This window comes from Rhinoderma darwinii, chromosome 9, assembly GCF_050947455.1.
Source record: "Rhinoderma darwinii isolate aRhiDar2 chromosome 9, aRhiDar2.hap1, whole genome shotgun sequence".
Lineage (NCBI taxonomy): Eukaryota > Metazoa > Chordata > Amphibia > Anura > Rhinodermatidae > Rhinoderma > Rhinoderma darwinii.
Window position 1 is genome coordinate 104,707,236 of NC_134695.1, and position 21,991 is coordinate 104,729,226.

Consider the following 21,991-nt stretch of genomic DNA (forward strand, 5'->3'; position numbering starts at 1 on the left):
CTTATATAAATATATTAATGGCACATACAAAAAATATTGTGAGATCCTGTTCTATGTAAAACCCCCTCAAAAAACAAGGGGGCACTCCCTCCGTCTGGAGAAAAAAGGTTCAACCTGCAGAGGTGACAAGCCTTCTTTACTGTGAGAACTGTGAATCTATGGAATAGTCACCGCAGGAGCTGGTCACATCAGGGACAGTAGATGGCTTTAAAAAAGGCTTAGATAATTTCCTAGAACTAAAACATACTAGCTCCTACGTGTAGAAATTTTTCCCTTCACTTTCCCCATCCCTTGGTTGAACTTGATGGACATGTGTCTTTTTTCAACCATAGTAACTATCTAACTATGTATTGTCAAACTTATATATGTTTTTTTGCTCTGATCTAAAGGGCCAACAATAAGGTTGTGTATAGAAATAATGAAGACAAAGCCTCTGTAGATGTTTTCATTTTTATTTAATTATGTATTATAGATGTTACCATCACACAATCAAGAAAAATAAAGACTGAAGATGAAGTCTTGTCTATGGGCAGTAGGTGAAGGAGCTGTTTTTTTTTTCCAGCAGTTTCCTTCTATCTGCCCATGGTTGGTAAGTGAAAGAGCTGCTTTCTATTTGAGCAGCTTCCTTCTGTGTGTCTATGGTCGATTGGAAAAGGAGCTGTTTTTTGTCAACACAGCTTTCTTCCGTGGTGACCATTGTCGGTAGGAGAAGGAGCTGCTTTCTGTCTCAGCAGCGTCCTTCTATGTGTCTATGGTCAGTAGGAGGTGTTTTCTGTTTCTTCAGCATCCTACTGTCTGACCATTATCGGTAGGAGAAGGAGCTGCTTTCTATCTCAGCAGCTTCCTTCTGTTTGTCTTTGCCACCACATTGGTAGATGAGTTGTCCAGTTGGTTACATAGCAAGTATGGTTGAAAGAAGTCCTTCAATTTCAACCTCTTAATTACTTGCTATAGTGATCCAGAAGAAGGCGAAAAATAACCCCTGAGGACTACTTGTTGGCTTGTCCTTGTATAAGGGGAAAAAATTCCTTCCTGATCCCAAATATGGCCATCGGAATATATCCCTGGATCGTTGGTGCTCAAATCTACTTGGATGTTCAGTGGTGGAAGCTTGGTAAGTTTGTCACAGTCCGGTAAAGATGAAATTCCTCCTCAAAGAGTTGTCTCATCCGGTGGTTGCTGTAAGAAGACATATATAATATGTGCAGATCAGTATCTCATAGAATAAACACATTCCACATCCTGTAATCTTTAGGCTTCGTTCACATCTGCGCTAGGGATCCGTTCCGATGTTCTGTTTGAGCTATCCGTCGGAACGGAGCCCTGACAGACACAAATGGAAACCTTAGGTTTCTGTTTCCATCACCATTGATTTCAATGGTGACGGATCCGGTTCCAATGGTTTCCGTTTTTTTGTGTTGTGCAAGGGTTCCATCATTTGGAGGGAATCAATAGCGTATTCGACTACGCTATTGATTCAGAAAGCTCAGATGGAACGTCAGAACGGAGACCTAGCGCATATGTGAACGAAGCCTCACATGGACAGTCAGCTCTTCCTATATAAATTGTATAACTGGGGGCTCTTCAAGTTTTTAGATCACCAGTACTAGTTACTCAAGGATAGTCATAGTATCTTTGTGGCATAGTAAAGCTAATATCCATTAACCAATTATTTCATATTCTGTCTGCTATGTCATTGGATGGAAGTGGTTATTAGTTTTCGAGCTACACAATGACTATGATCACACATGTGAAATTCGCACAGGCAACTTTGGTGGAACCTTCATTCGACTTAGTCATGCAGGTTTTTTTGATAAGAACCACATTTTAATATTACACAAATGATTTTGCTCAGAGACTAATTTTTCGTTTCTTGTGAATTATAAGAGTTATAAAAGGACTAGAAACTCTATAGCATAGCCCTTATATAATAGTTATACCATTTATAGAGTGTATTACAGAGCAATGATAACAATATGGACTTCACTGGTGTTATACTTACAGTGTCTAAATAGAATGGTGGGTGGGTTCTGCAAGATGCAAGCTCGCCGAGTCTACTGAGTGGATGCACAGGTTGGATCTATAGGACGAGGATATTGACAGATGGCTTCATGGAGTTTTGTAGGCATTGCCTAATCCACTGGTGTTTGTGGTGTCAGTACTGTCTATTACAGGAGCTATTTCATGGTATCAGGTAGGTTATGGAATGTAGTAGGAATTTGTAGTTGGAGATTTAGTTCTGCTGGTTTGATCTGGCCATCCACTAGCTTTTTCCATTGACCAGTTACTTTTTGTTCTTCCTGAATGACCTCTTGGTAAATGGTTTGGCCATCCTAGTTCTGGTCTGAGTGATGACAGGATGATAGTGCTTTGACCACTCTGGGCACACAAAGCTGAAATTATTGAAGATATTCTGGTCTTTGGTTCTTATTCTATTTGGCATTTCAGTATATTCCAGAGTTTGGTTAACATTCAGGTCAACAGAAACTGCCATCAGGCTAGCTGGTGGTGCCATTCTCCTGGCATCCACATTTTCCCAATTGATACTTGAGAAAAATGGATGTTTCTTGATGTCTCCTTTTACTCCCAGCCGCTGAAACTGATCTTTACACAGCAGCCCTTCTAAGATGTTTACTGTGTCAGGAGTTAGATACTTTGGGTAGGGTGGAGCATGGTAGAGGACAGAGCGCTCAATTTCTCTGGGATGTTTTCCAGGAAAAGCTGTCTCTCCTGTAAACAATTGATAAAGAATAACACCAATTGCAAAATAATCTACCTCTCGTCCATGTGCCTGGTCTTTCACCATTTCTGGGGCTGCGTATCCAGGTGTACCTTTACATGTTTCTGTGGTCTTCTTATACACGCCTGTTACAGCAAGGCCAAAGTCAGTTATTTTGACATGGCCGTCTGTGGTCAGAAGGATGTTTTCCATCTTCAGGTCCCGGTGTAGAATGCCTTTGTTATGCAGGAACTCTGTGCCACAGACCAATTCTGCTGAGATGAATTGTATTATGGCAGTATCAAGAGGAAAGTTCTTTAGTATGAAAGCATGCAGGTCCCCTCTAGTGGCCAATTCCATCACGTAATAGATAAAGTTGTTGGTGTGGAAGGCAGCCAGGCCATGAATCAAGTAAGGACTTTCATGGGATAGTCTTAAGACATGGCGCTCTACGAAACTGTACCCAACCTCAGTGAAATCCCGTTTATCTGACACTTTAAGGGCAATGAATTCTTTGCGGATGATATCTCTTGCCAAGTAAACTTTACCAAAGCCTCCTTCTCCCAGTGTACCGTGGAAAGTAAAGCATTTCAATGATAGGGGTACTGTAGCAGATGCTTCCTCGCCAGACTGGTCAGGTTCCTTTACACAGATGTCACTTTTGGTGGATTTCCTGCCATGGCAAATGCTGCTTTGAGATGTTTTGGTAGACCTTCTGAGCTCCTCTGGTGTCTCCAGTTCTAGAGAGCTGCTGTTACTGCTTGACTTCTCAGATCTACAATCTTCTCTCTTTTCATTGATCTTCAAGCTGTTATTTTTCCCCTTATCATCGCTCTTTTTCTTAGATGTAGATGATACATTGGCTGTTTGTAGGAAAGAAATAAACACATGTTATATATATATATTCACTGACGGATACTATTCTTTAAGAAAACACATTCATATGTAATCTCATTATGGAATATAAAACCTTTCTCATATTCACTCATAAATAAAATCCAAAATATCGGAATATTGTGTTTTTCCCTATTTTGGCAGTTTTTTTTCCGAAGAAGAGAATTGTTTATTGAAACGGGAAGATAGTACGTGTAAGTTTAGAGGATATGTCTACCGTTGCAACAGTTTTGTGTTTTTTTTTGTTTTGCTCTAATGAATTTAATATACCAAATTAAGAAATTTTGCAACTAGTCATGATCAAAAATAGATTGTTTTGTGTCTACAGCTTTTATGCAGACCTACATGTTTCCATGGTTACAGACTACAAACTAATTTTGAGTTATATAAAAAGCTTATAAACAATTCCCATGAACATTCCCCGTTACTTCATGATTTCCTACCTTTATTATTGATGTGACTGGGCCCTGGGATCCCACAGGAACTTCTTTTTTCTTTGATGTGACTTGTCCTTCTCCATTTTAATGCAGCAATCCTTGCCCATGATTTCTTTAAGCGGGCAAATAATTTGATCTTTCGGCTTCTCTTGGCTTTCTCTACCTTCTCCACTCCCTCCTCTCCATCTTCTCTGATCTTTATTTCTCCATCATCTCCTACTTTACTCTCCAGATTCTCTTCTCCTTCATTTGTTTTTTCTCCATCCTGTCCACCATAGTACTGGCTGTACAGGTCTTCCATGCTGTGGATCAGGTCATGAATTTGTTGGTATTCTTTTAGTATTTCCTGTTCCCCAAAACTGTCTGTCACCAGTTCTGTCTCCTTGTCATCGGTCTTGATGCTTTGATTTTTCTCGATGTCATCATGTCCACCATAGTACTGGATGTACAGGTCTTCCAAGCTGTGGATCAGGTCATGAATTTGTTGGTATTCTTCTAGTATATGTTGTTCTCCAAAACTGTCTGTGACCAGTTCTGTCTCCTTGTCATCGGTCTTGATGCTTTGATTTTCCTCCATGTCATCGTGTCCACCATAGTACTGGATATACAGGTCTTCCAAGCTGTGGATCAGGTCATTAATTTTTTGGTATTCTTCGAGAATATGCTGTTCCCCAAAATTCTCTGTCTCCAGTTCTGTCTCCTTGTCAGCAGTCTTGATGCTTTTATTTTCCTCCATGTCATCCTGCTTTTCTTTAGATGACACGTTGACTGTGTAAAGAAGAAATACATAGACATAGAATAAGTCACATAATAAAACATGAAGCCCTCTCTATGAACCAGAAGGGAAAGCCGCTCTATAAGCTGTCCATGTAATACATGGTTCGTCATTTATCTAAGTGGCTGCTATGTAATACTACATTTCATCTGCAGGGAAAATGTCTGGATGGCCGCGATTTCCACTGGAAAAATTATCTTTAATGATCAATGATCAATGATCTTTAATGATAATGATCAACGCAGTAAAAATAAAAAACAATGGAGGAATTGTGATTTTTTTTTTCAATTACATCCCACATTATTTGTTTTTTTCTAAATTACTTAATACATTTTATGTTACATCAAATTGTGGCATTAAAAAATACAACTCGTCCAGCAAAAAAAAAAAAATGCACTCAAACGGCTATGTCGAAGGAAAAATAAAAATGTTGTGTCTCTTGGAAGGCGGGGAGGAAAAAATAAAAATTGGCTTGGTCCTTAAGAGGTGAAATGGTAAATGCTCTCTCCCATAGCAACCAATCGGATTCCTTTGCACTAGTTTTGATAAATTTTCCCCAATACATCTAGGATTTAGTTTTGGAAACCTAATAACAATAACTAAAACCTTGTATTATAAAAAATTATTATAGTAAATCTTCATGTACATTCACATTCCTTTCAAATTTTTAAACCCCATATTCTAGGTATTGCCGCAACCCCCATTGCCCACAAAACCACCAATTTTGGGGATACATTTTCATAAGCCCCACTCCTTTGAGGTCCATTTTGGGGAATAATGGTAATTACATGTTGTCTCACCTTTGCTGTCCACCATGTTAATGCCGCTGGGTCCTGGGAGTTCTGAACTTGTCTTTTTTTGAATGGAAGTCCTCCTCCCCTTATGTCCAGCAATTCTCGCCCAGGTTTTTTGCAGGCGAGCTAAGAACCGGATGATTCTTGGTTTCTTAGCTTTACTTGGCTTCTTCTGGCCATCATCTCCACCATTCTTCTCTTTTTGTTCTCCTTCTTTTCTCTCCTCCATCTCTCCTTCTTTCTCTAAATTATTTCTCTTCTTTTTTGCCTTCATTTTGTCAAAGGCTAAGAGATATAACTGAAATCGAAATTCGCAGGGGGCGCTCACACGTGTCTCTGCTGGCTGCAGTGAGTGAATGCAAAGTTTCTTACCTGTACATTTGTGAAAGTAGCCATATGATGTCATCTGCCATTGTGATGTCATCAACTTGTGATGTCTTGAGGCAGTTGATGACATCACAATGCCTCCAAAACTGTGTGTGTGTGTGTGTATGTATATATATATATATATATATATATAAAATCTATACATATATTTGCATCTATCTACCTATCTATATATATCTATATTTAGTTATATATATTTTTAGAGAGAGAGGAAATAAAGAGATATTGAATATACTGTATATGGATTAGATTTATATATATAATATACAATGCTCCCAACACTGTGTTTGTGTATATATAGTCTTAGAGAGAGAGAAAATAAAGAGATATTGAATATACTTTATATAGATTAGATTTATATACATAATATACAATGCCCCAACACTGAAAAGACTCTAACTACGTAACTATATATATATATATATATATATATATATATATATATATATATATATATATACACTACCGTTCAAAAGTTTAGGGTCACTTAGAAATTTCCTTATCTTTGCAAGAAAAGCACAGTTTTTTTCAATGAAGATAACATTAAATTAATCAGAAATACATTCTATACATTGTTAATGTGCTAAATGACTATTCTAGCTGCAAACGTCTGGTTTTTAATGCAATATCTACATAGGTGTATAGAGGCCCATTTCCAGCAACCATCACTCCAGTGTTCTAATGGTACATTGTGTTTGCTAACTGTGTTAGAAGGCTAATGGATGATTAGAAAACACTTGAAAACCCTTGTGCAATTATGTTAGCACCGCTGTAAAGAGTTTTTCTGTTTAGAGGAGCTATAAAACTGACCTTCCTTTGAGCTAGTTGAGAATCTGGAGCATTACATTTGTGGGTTCGATTAAACTCTCAAAATGGCTAGAAAAAGAGAGCTTTCATGTGAAACTCGACAGTCTATTCTTGTTCTTAGAAATGAAGGCTATTCCATGCGAGAAATTGCCAAGAAACTGAAGATTTCCTACAACGTGTGTACTACTCCCTTCAGAGGACAGCACAAACAGGCTCTAACCAGAGTAGAAAGAGAAGTATGAAGCCCCGCTGCACAACTGAGCAACAAGACAAGTACATTAGAGTCTCTAGTTTGAGAAATAGACGCCTCACAGGTCCTCAACTGGCAGCTTCATTAAATAGTACCCGCAAAACGCCAGTGTCAACGTCTACAGTGAAGAGGCGACTCCGGGATGCTGGCCTTCAGGACAGAGTGGCAAAGAAAAAGCCATATCTGAGACTGGCTAATAAAATGAAAAGATTAATATGGGCAAAAGCACACAGACATTGGACAGAGGAAGATTGGAAAAAAGTGTTATAGACAGATGAATCGAAGTTTGAGGTGTTTGGATCACACAGAAGAACATTTGTGAGACGCAGAACAACTGAAAAGATGCTGGAAGAGTGCCTGACGCCATCTGTCAAGCATGGTGGAGGTAATGTGATGGTCTGGGGTTGCTTTGGTGCTGGTAAAGTGGGAGATTTGTACAAGGTAAAAGGGATTTTGAATAAGGAAGGCTATCACTCCATTTTACAATGCCATGCCATACCCTGTGGACAGCGCTTGATTGGAGCCAATTTGATCCTACAACAGGAAAATGACCCAAAGCACACCTCCAAATTATGCAAGAACTATTTAGGGAAGAAGCAGGCAGCTGGTATTCTATCTGTAATGGAGTGGCCAGCGCAGTCACCAGATCTCAACCCCATAGAGCTGTTGTGGGAGCAGATTGACTGTATGGTACGCAAGAAGTGCCCATCAAGCCAATCCAACTTGTGGGAGGGGCTTCTGGAAGCATGGGGTGAAATTTCTCCCGATTACCTCAGCAAATTAACAGCTAGAATGCCAAAGGTCTGCAATGCTGTAATTGCTGCAAATGGAGCATTCTTTGATGAAAGCAAAGTTTGAAGGAGAAAATTATTATTTCAAATAAAAATCATTATTTCTAACCTTGTCAATGTCTTGACTATATTTTCTAGGCATTTTGCAACTCATTTGATAAATATAAGTGTGAATTTTCATGGAAAACACAAAATTGTTTGGGTGACCCCAAACTTTTGAACGGTAGTGTATGTATATGAATATATATATATATATATATATATATATATATATATTAGCACAAAGTAGGGGGGATATTAAATGGGGTACTGGGGTGATCAAAAGGCTTATTTTCTTTCACTTTTATAGAGGTAAAGCACACAGCTCCGATCGCCTCACAAATCTGACAGGAATGAGGAGAACGGAGCTGTTTGCCCTGCCTCCCTGCCTTTACATGCTGTGATTGGTCAGTCAGATTTGACTGACCTATCACAGTGATCACCGTACGGGGACCACTGTGATTGGTCCCCTGATGGCTCCCTGTCACGATCAGCTGTCTACTACAGCTGTTGCCAGGGATTTATCACTGTGTGTTTACACACAGTGACAGTTAAAGTGAATGACGAATATATCCGTCACTCGTCATTAAAGGGGTTAAATCTGGTATCTATTTATTTTGGGTTTTTTCATGGGTTCGAATTTCTTTTGGTGCCTGAATCTAAATGCAGATTCAATGATCCTGACAGTGGAAGGCATTCCCAAAACAATCCCACATTGAAAACAGTACAAAATCAATGATCTAGAAACAGGATTTGTGCCAGCATCTCCTCTCCTGCGCCACTGTCTTGCTTGGTTCTTCTTTCTTCTCTCTACTGTTTTCTGTGGCGGGCAACATGTAGGAGTTAATTGCACAACATCAATATCATGAAGCACCTCACCAAGGAGTGACAGCCCAACATGGTGCCGCTGAATTGGTTACTTTCCAATCCAGATGCATGGCTCAGGGCAGAATGCAGAGGGTAAGGTTCTACTTCCTGCTTTTCTGCACCGCCTGATTGGTCAGAGCCCAATGTGGCAGTGCAGACTGAGCAGGACCAGGCATCACGTGAGTCCAGTAGAGGGTCAGCATGCTTTGCATTATATGTTGAGAATGCTGTCCTGGTGCCAGTATGTCTGGCAGAAGAGGCAGGGGAGTATTGGCCCTACAAAACCAAATAAAAAACTATTTATTTTACAACATTGTCTTTCTAAAGACCCCCACTACTCTACAGAAAGCCCCTCTTATTACACTATAGAACAATTATTTATTAATTGCAGGCTATAGAGACTTAACATTACACTGGGAGCATTTATTGTTTTACACTGGTCCATGCAGCTTCTCTGTGTCTACGAGATACATGTATAGCCTTCAATTGCTGCACCTCTATATAGACTGGGAAGAACTAATGTCAAATAATGGTACAAATGATAAATGGAAGATTTTAAAATCTACTTTGGATAATTATAGTGCAACATTTATTCATATAGGTAACTGTGGATATAGTGTTTTTGGACTTTGCAAAGGCATTTGACACTGTCCCTCATAGACGTCTAATGGGTAAATGAAGGACTATAGGTTTAGAAAGTATAGTTTGTAATTGGATTGAGAATTGGCTCAAGGATCGTATCCAGAGAGTTGTGGTCAATGATTCCTACTCTGAATGGTCCCCAGTTATAAGTGGTCTACCCAGTGGCGGATTAAGTAGACCATAGGCCGTAGGCTGTTCCGCAAACTTGGGCCCCCCTTCCGCACTGCCGCTCTGCCGTGTCTATAGTGAACACCACCTTTATGGTGACTTCTCCTGATGAGACATCTTTGCCCATCACTAGACACCAAGGCCCAGGACCATACATTAAAGGGGTTGTCTGGGCACAGACTTTTTTTTATACTGATGACCTATCGACAGGGCCGGCCTTAGGGTAGATGTCGCCCCGTGCGAAATTATCTTTCGGCGCCCCACGCCATTATAAAAAATGCCCCATAAAAAAAGCATAATTCCTCCCCACAGTATAATGCCCTATATAGTACCCCCACACAGTGTAATGCCCCTTTAGTGCCCCACACACAGTATAATAATAATATTTAATAATGTAATATATTATAACGCCTTCAAGGACACAGTATTTTGTTCTCTAATTGTGCCCACACAGTGTTATGCCCCCTAAGTGCCACACACATTATATTGCCCCCTGTAGTGCCCCTGCACAGTATGATGTCCGCTTAGTGGCATCCACAGAGTATAATGCCCCCACAGCTCCCCTTGTAGAAAATGCCCCCTGTAGATTGTGCCGTACAGCCTCCCTGTAGACAGTGCCATAATCCCCCACCTCCTCCTTATAGACAGTGCCATACAGCCCCCATCTGCCCCTTGTAGAGTGTCATACAGCCCCACCTCCCTCTTGTGCACAGTGCCCCCCACCGCCCCCTTGTAGACAGTCATACAGCACCCACCTTCCCCTTGTAGAAAGTAACATACAGCCCCCACATCCCCCTTGTAGAGAGTGACATACAGCCACCACATCCCCCTTGTAGACAGTGCCATACTGCCCCCCACCTCCACCTGACAGGATCCTTGCGCAGGCCGACTTGATCCAGAGATGTCATCACGCCGACTGCGCAGGGATCCTGTCCCTGCGCCTCATAGGCTGCAGGCGCCTCTTTAGTCTGCTACAGAGTTTCCCAACCTTTTCGGACTTGAGCCACCCCTGGAAGAAAAAAATTCCTCAGGGCCCCCTACCAAAAATTGTTTAGAGAAAGACAGAAATTAGATAAAAATAAGCACTACATTCTTAGGGTATGTTCACACAGCGTTTTTTGTAAGGCAGAAAAAAATCTGCTTTTGAATTGACAGCGTTATTTGATGGGGTTTTTTTTTTTGCAGTTTTTTTTAAGCCGTTGAAGCGAATGCAAAAGACACAGCAAAAAAAGCTCCAAACAAGCGCCACAGCTATTTTCTTCCTACTATTAATTTAAATTGGAGGTCAGAGGTGGAAACCACTTGAAGACCATCAGCCCCCCCCACTCACAGTGAAATAACCATCAGCCCCTCCACTCATAGTAAAATGACCATCATCCCCTCCACTCACAGTAAAATGACCATCAGCCTCCCCACTCACAGTAAAATAACCATCAGCCCCCACTCACAGTAAAATGACCATCAGCCGCCCACTCACAGTAAAATGACCATCAGCCCCTCCACACAAAGTAAAATGACCATCAGCCCCTCCACTCACAGTAAAACAACCATCAGCCCCCCACTCACAGTAAAACAACCATCAGCCCCCCACTCACAATAAAACGACCATCAGCCCCCCACTCACAGTAAAATGACCATCAGCCCGCCACTCACAGATGCCCCCTGTAGATATTACCACACATCCCCCTGTAGATAGTGTCACACAGCCCCCTTGTAGGTCGTGCCACACAGCCCCCTTATAGGTCGTGCCACACAGCCCCCTTGTAGGTCGTGCCACACAGCCCCCTTGTAGGTCATTCCACACAGCCCCCTTGTAGGTCGTGCCACACAGCCCCCTGTAGGTCATGCCACACAGCCCCCTGTAGGTTGTGCCACACAGCCCCCTTGTAGGTAGTGCCACAAATCCCCCTTGCTGCACAGCCCCCTTGTAGGTAGTGCCACACAGCCCCCTGTAGGTAGTGCCACACAGCCCTCTTGTAGGTAGTGCCACAAGGCCCCCTTGTAGGTAGTGCCACACAGCCCTTTTGTAGTTCGTGCCACACAGCCCCCTGTAGGTCATACCACACAGCCCCCTGTAGTTCGTGCAACACAGCCCCTTTGTAGGTAGTAGGGATGTCACGATACCTGAATTTGAACTTCGATACCGATACTTCGTGTAGTATTGCGATTTCGATACCAAAACGATACTTTGCCAACAGTAATAAAAAAAAAAAGTTCTTCGATTTTCTGATGTGAGGCGCGAGGTGTGATGCTGAATTTAACCTCCATTTGCCTCACATTAATAGTAATTAACCCCATCATGTTTCTCAGTCATAATGGGTTAATGTGTGAGGTACATGATGGGGTTAATTACTATTAATGTGAGGCACATGGAGGTTAAATTCATCACACCTTGTGCCTCACATTAATAAGTGAAAGAAGTTTTTATTTTTTATTTTTTACAGCGTACACATCATAAATGACGCAATTTTTTTTTTGTGAAGGTTACTACGGCCGCGCCAATACCGAATGTGTGTATATTTTATGTATTGAGACTTATTTGAATGTTTATTGTAAAAAAAAGGCGTATGTGCATTTTTTAAAATGTAACATTACTTTATGTTTTTACTTTATTTTTAAACTTTAATATACTGCCATATATCAGATATATGCCAGTACATTAGCCTGTGTATGTATAGTACACAGGCAGTTGTTAGGACATACCTAAGTATGCCCTAATAACAGGAAATATGGTAATACAGCCCTGGGGTCCTTCAATAGACCCTGGGCTGTCAGCCCATATATGGTATGGCCCTCAATCGCGTCACAGGAATTCCATGTGACGCGATCCAGGGGCATCCCCCCTTCTCATTTTCCCCTGAATGCTGCAGTCAGCTGTGATCGCAGCATTCACGGGAATAGCGGCGGAGATGAGGTTTCTCTGATCTCCGCCGTTATAGAGCGGGCTGCGGCTGTGTAATACAGTCATTGCCCCGCTCCTGACATTAAGTGCACGCGCAGTCAGCATGAGGTGATGCGGCCGGCGCTGCACTAATGAGCGGCGGCGCAGACACCGAAAACAGAACACGGGGGTGTTTTGCACTGCGGCCGCCATGTTCTGTCTTCAGTGCCGCCGCTCATTAGTGCAGCGCTGGCCTCATCGCATCATCCTCGCGGCGCGCACTTTTCAGGACTCTGGTGCGGGGTAATGGCTGTATTACACAGCCGCAGCCCCGCTCTGATTCTTCATGTATTACTATACTTAGCTGTGTGGCTCGAACCATTTGGAGATGCACAGTATCGAAACAGTATCGAAGTTTCAATGCATTGTGCATCCCTAGTAAGTAGTGCCACAAATCCCCCCTTGCCGCACAGCCCCCTTGTAGGTAGTGCCACACAGATCCCTTGAGATGCCACACAGCCCCCGTGTAGGTAGCACTCCCTTCCTGTAGATAGCGCCACTGTAGTTCCCTGTGGCTGGGGATTCCGCTCCTTGACGGAGTGCTTGATGTCTCTGTCCGTATATGAACAGTGACATCAGGGGCAACTAACTCCTGAAGCAGAATCCCTGTCCACAGCGTTGCCGACGTTGTGACCGGGGACTCCACTCAAGGAGAAGCCCCTGACGTCTCTGTCCATTTAGTCGGGAGGGGGGGTGGGTGCTATCTACAGTGGTTGTACAAAAAAATCTCCTCCTCCTCACATCCACTTCACGCTATGAGGAGGAGGAGAGAAAGCACGTCCGTGGCAGTTGTCCAGAGGAGTGTCGCGGCACTCCTGGAGGGTTCCCATGGGAACCTCATGTTGGGAACCACCAGCCTAGTAGATTACAGAGCAGGGAGATACCTCCCTGCTCTGCTATAGTGTTGAATAGTATCTGCGTCTTTAGCAGAGCCGTATTTACAACTCACGCTGCCCTAGGCACTAAGCCTGAATATACCCCCATTAAAGGCCTATTTAGTTTAGCCAATTATCATCATGATCCGCTAGTTTCTGACCAATTATAATGATATTTGGTCAGTGTTAACAAAGGAGAAGATCAATGATAAAAACTTTGCTTATCGTTAATCTCAAATGAGAAAAAAAAAAAGGTAATACACCCGGCCGTAGTCATAGCGATGCGTATTCTGTTCTGTTTTGAACGATGCATCCCATGTGACAGCTGCAGCCAATCAAAGGCTGCAGCGGTCACATGGACTACAGCGTCATCGCAGAAGGCCGGGCTACGCTCAGAGAGGGAGAGGGACTACGGCTGGGAGTATTAGCTTTTTTTTAAATTTATTTCTTCAGTCTTTCCGCCCAAAAAACTGCACCAAAATTTGGTGCAGTTTTTCAAGTGAAATTCCCAGCGGTTCTCAGGACGTATACACTGTGTAGTTTTACGTATCCACCCTGTGTGTTCCTACCCTTATAATCAAGTTGCTCTCCCCCACAAATATTATCTCTAAGGGCTTATTCAGACGAATGGGATATACATCCGTGCAACGCGTGTGATTTTCACGCGCGTCGCACGGACCTATATTAGTCTATGGGGCCGTGCAGAAATGTGCGTGAGTTTTACGCAGTGTTGGTCCACTGCGTAAAAGTCACGACATGTCCGTTCTTTGAGCGTTTTTCGCGCATCACGCACCCATTAAAGTCAATGGGTGCGTGAAAACCACGCATGCCACACGGAAGCACTAACGTGCGAACAGCGTGATTCGCGCAACAGCTGTCAAAAGGATGAATGAAAACACAAAAGCATCAAGTGCTTTTCTGTTTACAAACCTCCTAAATACAGACCAGACCCCCTAAATATAGTCCCCAAACCAGACCCCCTAAATACAGACCCCACACCAGACCCCCTAAATAAAGTCCACGTAAACAAATCCATCCCCTTATACTTACATAGCAGCTCACGTCAGTCTTCTCTGTGGAATTTTGCTGCTGCTCATGGACCTGCGGTCATGTGACCAGCAGGTCTCTAAACAGTAGTAAGGACTTCAGAGATGAGGTCATGTGACCTTATGTCTAAAGGTCCTTTTGCAGGACATACACAATACAGTTTTGTTGCGGTTTTTGCCGGGATTCGCGGCAAAAACGCGACAAAACGACATTATACTTTGGGCGGCCATGGGCCCCCCGGAAGCCTTGGGCCTCGGGCGGCCGCCCAAAACACCCTATGATGATCCGCCATTGGGTGTACCCCAGGGTTCCGTGCTGGGACCACTATTATTCAACTTATTTATTAATGATATAGAGGATGGGTTTAATAGCACTATTTATATTTTTGCAGATGACACCAAGCTATGTAGTATTGTTAAATCTATGGAAGATGTTCAAAAATTGCAAGCGGATTTAAACAAACTAAGTATTTGGGCGTCCACTTGGCAAATTAAGTTAATTGTAGATAAATGTAAAGTTATGCATCTGGGTACCAACAATTTGCATGCATCATATGTCCTATGGGGAGCTACACTGGGGGAATAACTTGTCGAGAAGGATCTGGGTGTACTTGTAGATCATAAACTAAATAACAGCATCCAATGTCAATCAGCTGCTTCAAAGGCCAGCAAGATATTGTCGTGTATTAAAAGAGACATGGACTCAAGGGACAGGGATATCATATTACCACTTTACAGAGCATTAGTGAGGCCTCATCTAGAATATGCAGTTCAGTTCTGGGCTCCAGTTCATAGAAAGGATGCCCTGGAGTTGGAAAAAATACAAAGAAGCACAACGAAGCTAATAAGGGGCAAGGAGAATCTAAGTTATGAGGAAATATTAAAAGAATTAAACCTATTTAGCCTTGAAAAAAGACGACTAAGGGGGGGACATGATTAACTTATATAAATATATTAATGGCACATACAAAAAATATTGTGAGATCCTGTTCTATGTAAAACCCCCTCAAAAAACAAGGGGGCACTGCCTCCGTCTGGAGAAAAAAGGTTCAACCTGCAGAGGTGACAAGCCTTCTTTACTGTGAGAACTGTGAATCTATGGAATAGTCACCGCAGGAGCTGGTCACATCAGGGGCAATAGATGGCTTTAAAAAAGGCTTAGATAATTTCCTAGAACTAAAACATACTAGCTCCTACGTGTAGAAATTTTTCCCTTCACTTTCCCCATCCCTTGGTTGAACTTGATGGACATGTGTCTTTTTTCAACCATAGTAACTATCTAACTATGTATTGTCAAACTTATATATGTTTTTTTGCTCTGATCTAAAGGGCCAACAATAAGGTTGTGTATAGAAATAATGAAGACAAAGCCTCTGTAGATGTTTTCATTTTTATTGAATTATGTATTATAGATGTTACCATCACACAATCAAGAAAAATAAAGACTGAAGATGAAGTCTTGTCTATGGGCAGTAGGTGAAGGAGCTGTTTTTTTTCCCAGCAGTTTCCTTCTATCTGCCCATGGTCGGTAAGTGAAAGAGCTGCTTTCTATTTGAGCAGCTTCCTTCTGTGTGTCTATGGTCGATTGGAAAAGGAGCTGTTTTTTGTCAACACAGCTTTCTTCCGTGGTGACCATTGTCGGTAGGAGAAGGAGCTGCTTTCTGTCTCAGCAGCGTCCTTCTATGTGTCTATGGTCAGTAGGAGGTGTTTTCTGTTTCTTCAGCATCCTACTGTCTGACCATTATCGGTAGGAGAAGGAGCTGCTTTCTATCTCAGCAGCTTCCTTCTGTTTGTCTTTGCCACCACATTGGTAGATGAGTTGTCCAGTTGGTTACATAGCAAGTATGGTTGAAAGAAGTCCTTCAATTTCAACCTCTTAATTACTTGCTATAGTGATCCAGAAGAAGGCGAAGAATAACCCCTAAAGGACTACTTGTTGGCTTGTCCTTGTATAAGGGGAAAAAATTCCTTCCTGATCCCAAATATGGCGATCGGAATATATCCCTGGATCGTTGGTGCTCAAATCTACTTGGATGTTCAGTGGTGGAAGCTTGGTAAGTTTGTCACAGTCCAGTAAAGATGAAATTCCTCCTCAAAGAGTTGTCTCATCCGGTGGTTGCTGTAAGAAGACATATATAATATGTGCAGATCAGTATCTCATAGAATAAACACATTCCACATCCTGTAATCTTTAGGCTTCGTTCACATCTGCGCTAGGGATCCGTTCCGATGTTCTGTTTGAGCTATCCGTCGGAACAGAGCCCTGACAGACACAAATGGAAACCTAAGGTTTCTGTTTCCATCACCATTGATTTCAATGGTGACGGACCCGGTGCCAATGGTTTCCGTTTGTTTGCGTTGTGCAAGGGTTCCATCATTTGGAGGGAATCAATAGTGTATTCGACTACGCTATTGATTCAGAAAGCTCAGATGGAACGTCAGAACGGAGCCCTAGCGCATATGTGAACGAAGCCTCACAGGGACAGTCAGCTCTTCCTATATAAATTGTATAACTGGGGGCTCTTCAAGTTTTTAGATCACCAGTACTAGTTACTCAAGGATAGTCATAATATCTTTGTGGCATAGTAAAGCTAATCTCCATTAACCAATTATTTCATATTCTGTCTGCTATGTCATTGGATGGAAGTGGTTATTAGTTTTCGAGCTACACAATGACTATGATCACACATGTGAAATTCGCACAGGCAACTTTGGTGGAACCTTCATTCGACTTAGTCATGCAGGTTTTTTAGATAAGAACCACATTTTAATATTACACAAATGATTTTGCTCAGAGACAAATTTTTAGTTTCTTGTGAATTATAAGAGTTATAAAAGGACTAGAAACTCTATATCATAGCCCTTATATAATAGTTATACCATTTATAGAGTGTATTACAGAGCAATGATAACAATATGGACTTCACTGGTGTTATACTTACAGTGTCTAAATAGAATGGTGGGTGGGTTCTGCAAGATGCAAGCTCGCCGAGTCTACTGAGTGGATGCACAGGTTGGATCTATAGGACGAGGATATTGACAGATGGCTTCATGGAGTTTTGTAGGCATTGCCTAATCCACTGGTGTTAGTGGTGTCAGTACTGTCTATTACAGGAGCTATTTCATGGTATCAGGTAGGTTATGGAATGTAGTAGGAATTTGTAGTTGGAGATTTAGTTCTGCTGGTTTGATCTGGCCATCCACTAGCTTTTTCCATTGACCAGTTACTTTTTGTTCTTCCTGAATGACCGCTTGGTAAATGGTTTGGCCATCCTAGTTCTGGTCTGAGTGATGACAGGATGATAGTGCTTTGACCACTCTGGGCACACAAAGCTGAAATTATTGAAGATCTTCTGGTCTTTGGTTCTTATTCTATTTGGCATTTCAGTATATTCCAGAGTTTGGTTAACATTCAGGTCAACAGAAACTGCCATCAGGCTAGCTGGTGGTGCCATTCTCCTGGCATCCACATTTTCCCAATTGATACTTGAGAAAAATGGATGTTTTTTGATGTCTCCTTTTAATCCCAGCCGCTGAAACTGATCTTTACACAGCAGCCCTTCTAAGATGTTTACTGTGTCAGGAGTTAGATACTTTGGGTAGGGTGGAGCATGGTAGAGGACAGAGCGCTCAATTTCTCTGGGATGTTTTCCAGGAAAAGCTGTCTCTCCTGTAAACAATTGATAAAGAATAACACCAATTGCAAAATAATCTACCTCTCGTCCATGTGCCTGGTCTTTCACCATTTCTGGGGCTGCGTATCCAGGTGTACCTTTACATGTTTCTGTGGTCTTCTTATACACGCCTATTACAGCAAGGCCAAAGTCAGTTATTTTAACATGGCCGTCTGTGGTCAGAAGGATGTTTTCCATCTTCAGGTCCCGGTGTAGAATGCCTTTGTTATGCAGGAACTCTGTGCCACAGACCAATTCTGCTGAGATGAATTGTATTATGGCAGTATCAAGAGGAAAGTTCTTTAGTATGAAAGCATGCAGGTCCCCTCTAGTGGCCAATTCCATCACGTAATAGATAAAGTTGTCGGTGTGGAAGGCAGCCAGGCCATGAATCAAGTAAGGACTTTCATGGGATAGTCTTAAGACATGGCGCTCTACGAAACTGTACCCAACCTCAGTGAAATCCCATTTATCTGACACTTTAAGGGCAATGAATTCTTTGCGGATGATATCTCTTGCCAAGTAAACTTTACCAAAGCCTCCTTCTCCCAGTGTACCGTGGAAAGTAAAGCATTTCAATGATAGGGGTACTGTAGCAGATGCTTCCTCGCCAGACTGGTCAGGTTCCTTTACACAGATGTCACTTTTGGTGGATTTCCTGCCATGGCAAATGCTGCTTTGAGATGTTTTGGTAGACCTTCTGAGCTCCTCTGGTGTCTCCAGTTCTAGAGAGCTGCTGTTACTGCTTGACTTCTCAGATCTACAATCTTCTCTCTTTTCATTGATCTTCAAGCTCTTATTTTTCCCCTTATCATCGCTCTTTTTCTCAGATGTAGATGATACATTGGCTGTTTGTAGGAAAGAAATAAACACATGTTTTATATATATACATACATATATATATATATATATATATATATATATATATATATATTCGCTGACGGATATTATTCTTTAGGAAAACACATTCATATGTAATCTCATTATGGAATATAAAACCTTTCTCATATTCACTCATAAATAAAATCCAAAATATCGGAATATTGTGTTTTTCCCTATTTTGGCAGTTTTTTTTCCGAAGAAGAGAATTGTTTATTGAAACGGGAAGATAGTACGTGTAAGTTTAGAGGATATGTCTACCGTTGCAACCGTTTTGTGTTTTTTTTTCTTTTGCTCTAATGAATTTAATATACCAAATTAAGAAATTTTGCAACTAGTCGTGATCAATAATATATTGTTTTGTGTCTACAGCTCTTATGCAGACCTACATGTTTCCATGGTTACAGACTACAAACTAATTTTGAGTTATATAAAAAGCTTATAAACAATTTCCATGAACATTCCCCGTTACTTCATGATTTCCTACCTTTATTATTGATGTGACTGGGCCCTGGGATCCCACAGGAACTTCTTTTTTCTTTGATGGGACTTGTCCTTCTCCATTTTAATGCAGCAATCCTTGCCCATGATTTCTTTAAGCGGGCAAATAATTTGATCTTTCTGCTTCTCTTGGCTTTCTCTACCTTCTCCACTCCCTCCTCTCCATCTTCTCTGATCTTTATTTCTCCATCATCTCCTACTTTACTCTCCAGATTCTCTTCTCCTTCATTTGTTTTTTCTCCATCCTGTCCACCATAGTACTGGCTGTACAGGTCTTCCATGCTGTGGATCAAGTCATGAATTTGTTGGTATTCTTTTAGTATTTCCTGTTCCCCAAAACTGTCTGTCACCAGTTCTGTCTCCTTGTCATCGGTCTTGATGCTTTGATTTTTCTCGATGTCATCATGTCCACCATAGTACTGGATGTACAGGTCTTCCAAGCTGTGGATCAGGTCATGAATTTGTTGGTATTCTTCTAGTATATGTTGTTCTCCAAAACTGTCTGTGACCAGTTCTGTCTCCTTGTCATCGGTCTTGATGCTTTGATTTTCCTCCATGTCATCGTGTCCACCATAGTACTGGATATACAGGTCTTCCAAGCTGTGGATCAGGTCATTAATTTTTTGGTATTCTTCGAGAATATGCTGTTCCCCAAAATTCTCTGTCTCCAGTTCTGTCTCCTTGTCAGCAGTCTTGATGCTTTTATTTTCCTCCATGTCATCCTGCTTTTCTTTAGATGACACGTTGACTGTGTAAAGAAGAAATACATAGACATAGAATAAGTCACATAAAACATGAAGCCCTCTCTATGAACCAGAAGGGAAAGCCGCTCTATAAGCTGTCCATGTAATACATGGTTCGTCATTTATCTAAGTGGCTGCTATGTAATACTACATTTCATCTGCAGGGAAAATGTCTGGATGGCCGCGATTTCCACTGGAAAAATTATCTTTAATGATCAATGATCAATGATCTTTAATGATAATGATCAACGCAGTAAAAATAAAAAACAATGGAGGAATTGTGATTTTTTTATTTCAATTACATCCCACATTATTTGTTTTTTTCTAAATTACTTAATACATTTTATGTTACATCAAATTGTGGCATTAAAAAATACAACTCGTCCAGCAAAAAAAAAAAATGCACTCAAACGGCTATGTCGAAGGAAAAATAAAAATGTTGTGTCTCTTGGAAGGCGGGGAGGAAAAAATAAAAATTGGCTTGGTCCTTAAGAGGTGAAATGGTAAATGCTCTCTCCCATAGCAACCAATCGGATTCCTTTGCACTAGTTTTGATAAATTTTCCCCAATACATCTAGGATTTAGTTTTGGAAACCTAATAACAATAACTAAAACCTTGTATTATAAAAAATTATTATAGTAAATCTTCATGTACATTCACATTCCTTTCAAATTTTTAAACCCCATATTCTAGGTATTGCCGCAACCCCCATTGCCCACAAAACCACCAATTTTGGGGATACATTTTCATAAGCCCCACTCCTTTGAGGTCCATTTTGGGGAATAATGGTAATTACATGTTGTCTCACCTTTGCTGTCCACCATGTTAATGCCGCTGGGTCCTGGGAGTTCTGAACTTGTCTTTTTTTGAATGGAAGTCCTCCTCCCCTTATGTCCAGCAATTCTCGCCCAGGTTTTTTGCAGGCGAGCTAAGAACCGGATGATTCTTGGTTTCTTAGCTTTACTTGGCTTCTTCTGGCCATCATCTCCACCATTCTTCTCTTTTAGTTCTCCTTCTTTTCTCTCCTCCTTCTCTCCTTCTTTCTCTAAATTATTTCTCTTCTTTTTTGCCTTCATTTTGTCAAAGGCTAAGAGATATAACTGAAATCGAAATTCGCAGGGGGCGCTCACACGTGTCTCTGCTGGCTGCAGTGAGTGAATGCAAAGTTTCTTACCTGTACATTTGTGAAAGTAGCCATATGATGTCATCTGCCATTGTGATGTCATCAACTTGTGATGTCTTGAGGCAGTTGATGACATCACAATGCCTCCAACACTGTGTGTGTGTGTATGTATATATATATATATATATATATATATATATATTTATATATATATACATACATATATAAATACATATATATGTGTGTATATATATATATATATATATATATATATATATAAAAAATCTATACATATATTTGCATCTATCTACCTATCTATATATATCTATATTTAGTTATATATATTTTTAGAGAGAGAGGAAATAAAGAGCTATTGAATATACTGTATATGGATTAGATTTATATATATAATATACAATGCCCCCAACACTGTGTTTGTGTATATATAGTCTTAGAGAGAGAGAAAATAAAGAGATATTGAATATACTTTATATAGATTAGATTTATATACATAGTATACAATGCCCCAACACTGAAAAGACTCTAACTATGTAACTATATATATATATATATATATATATATATATATATATATATATATACACTACCGTTCAAAAGTTTAGGGTCACTTAGAAATT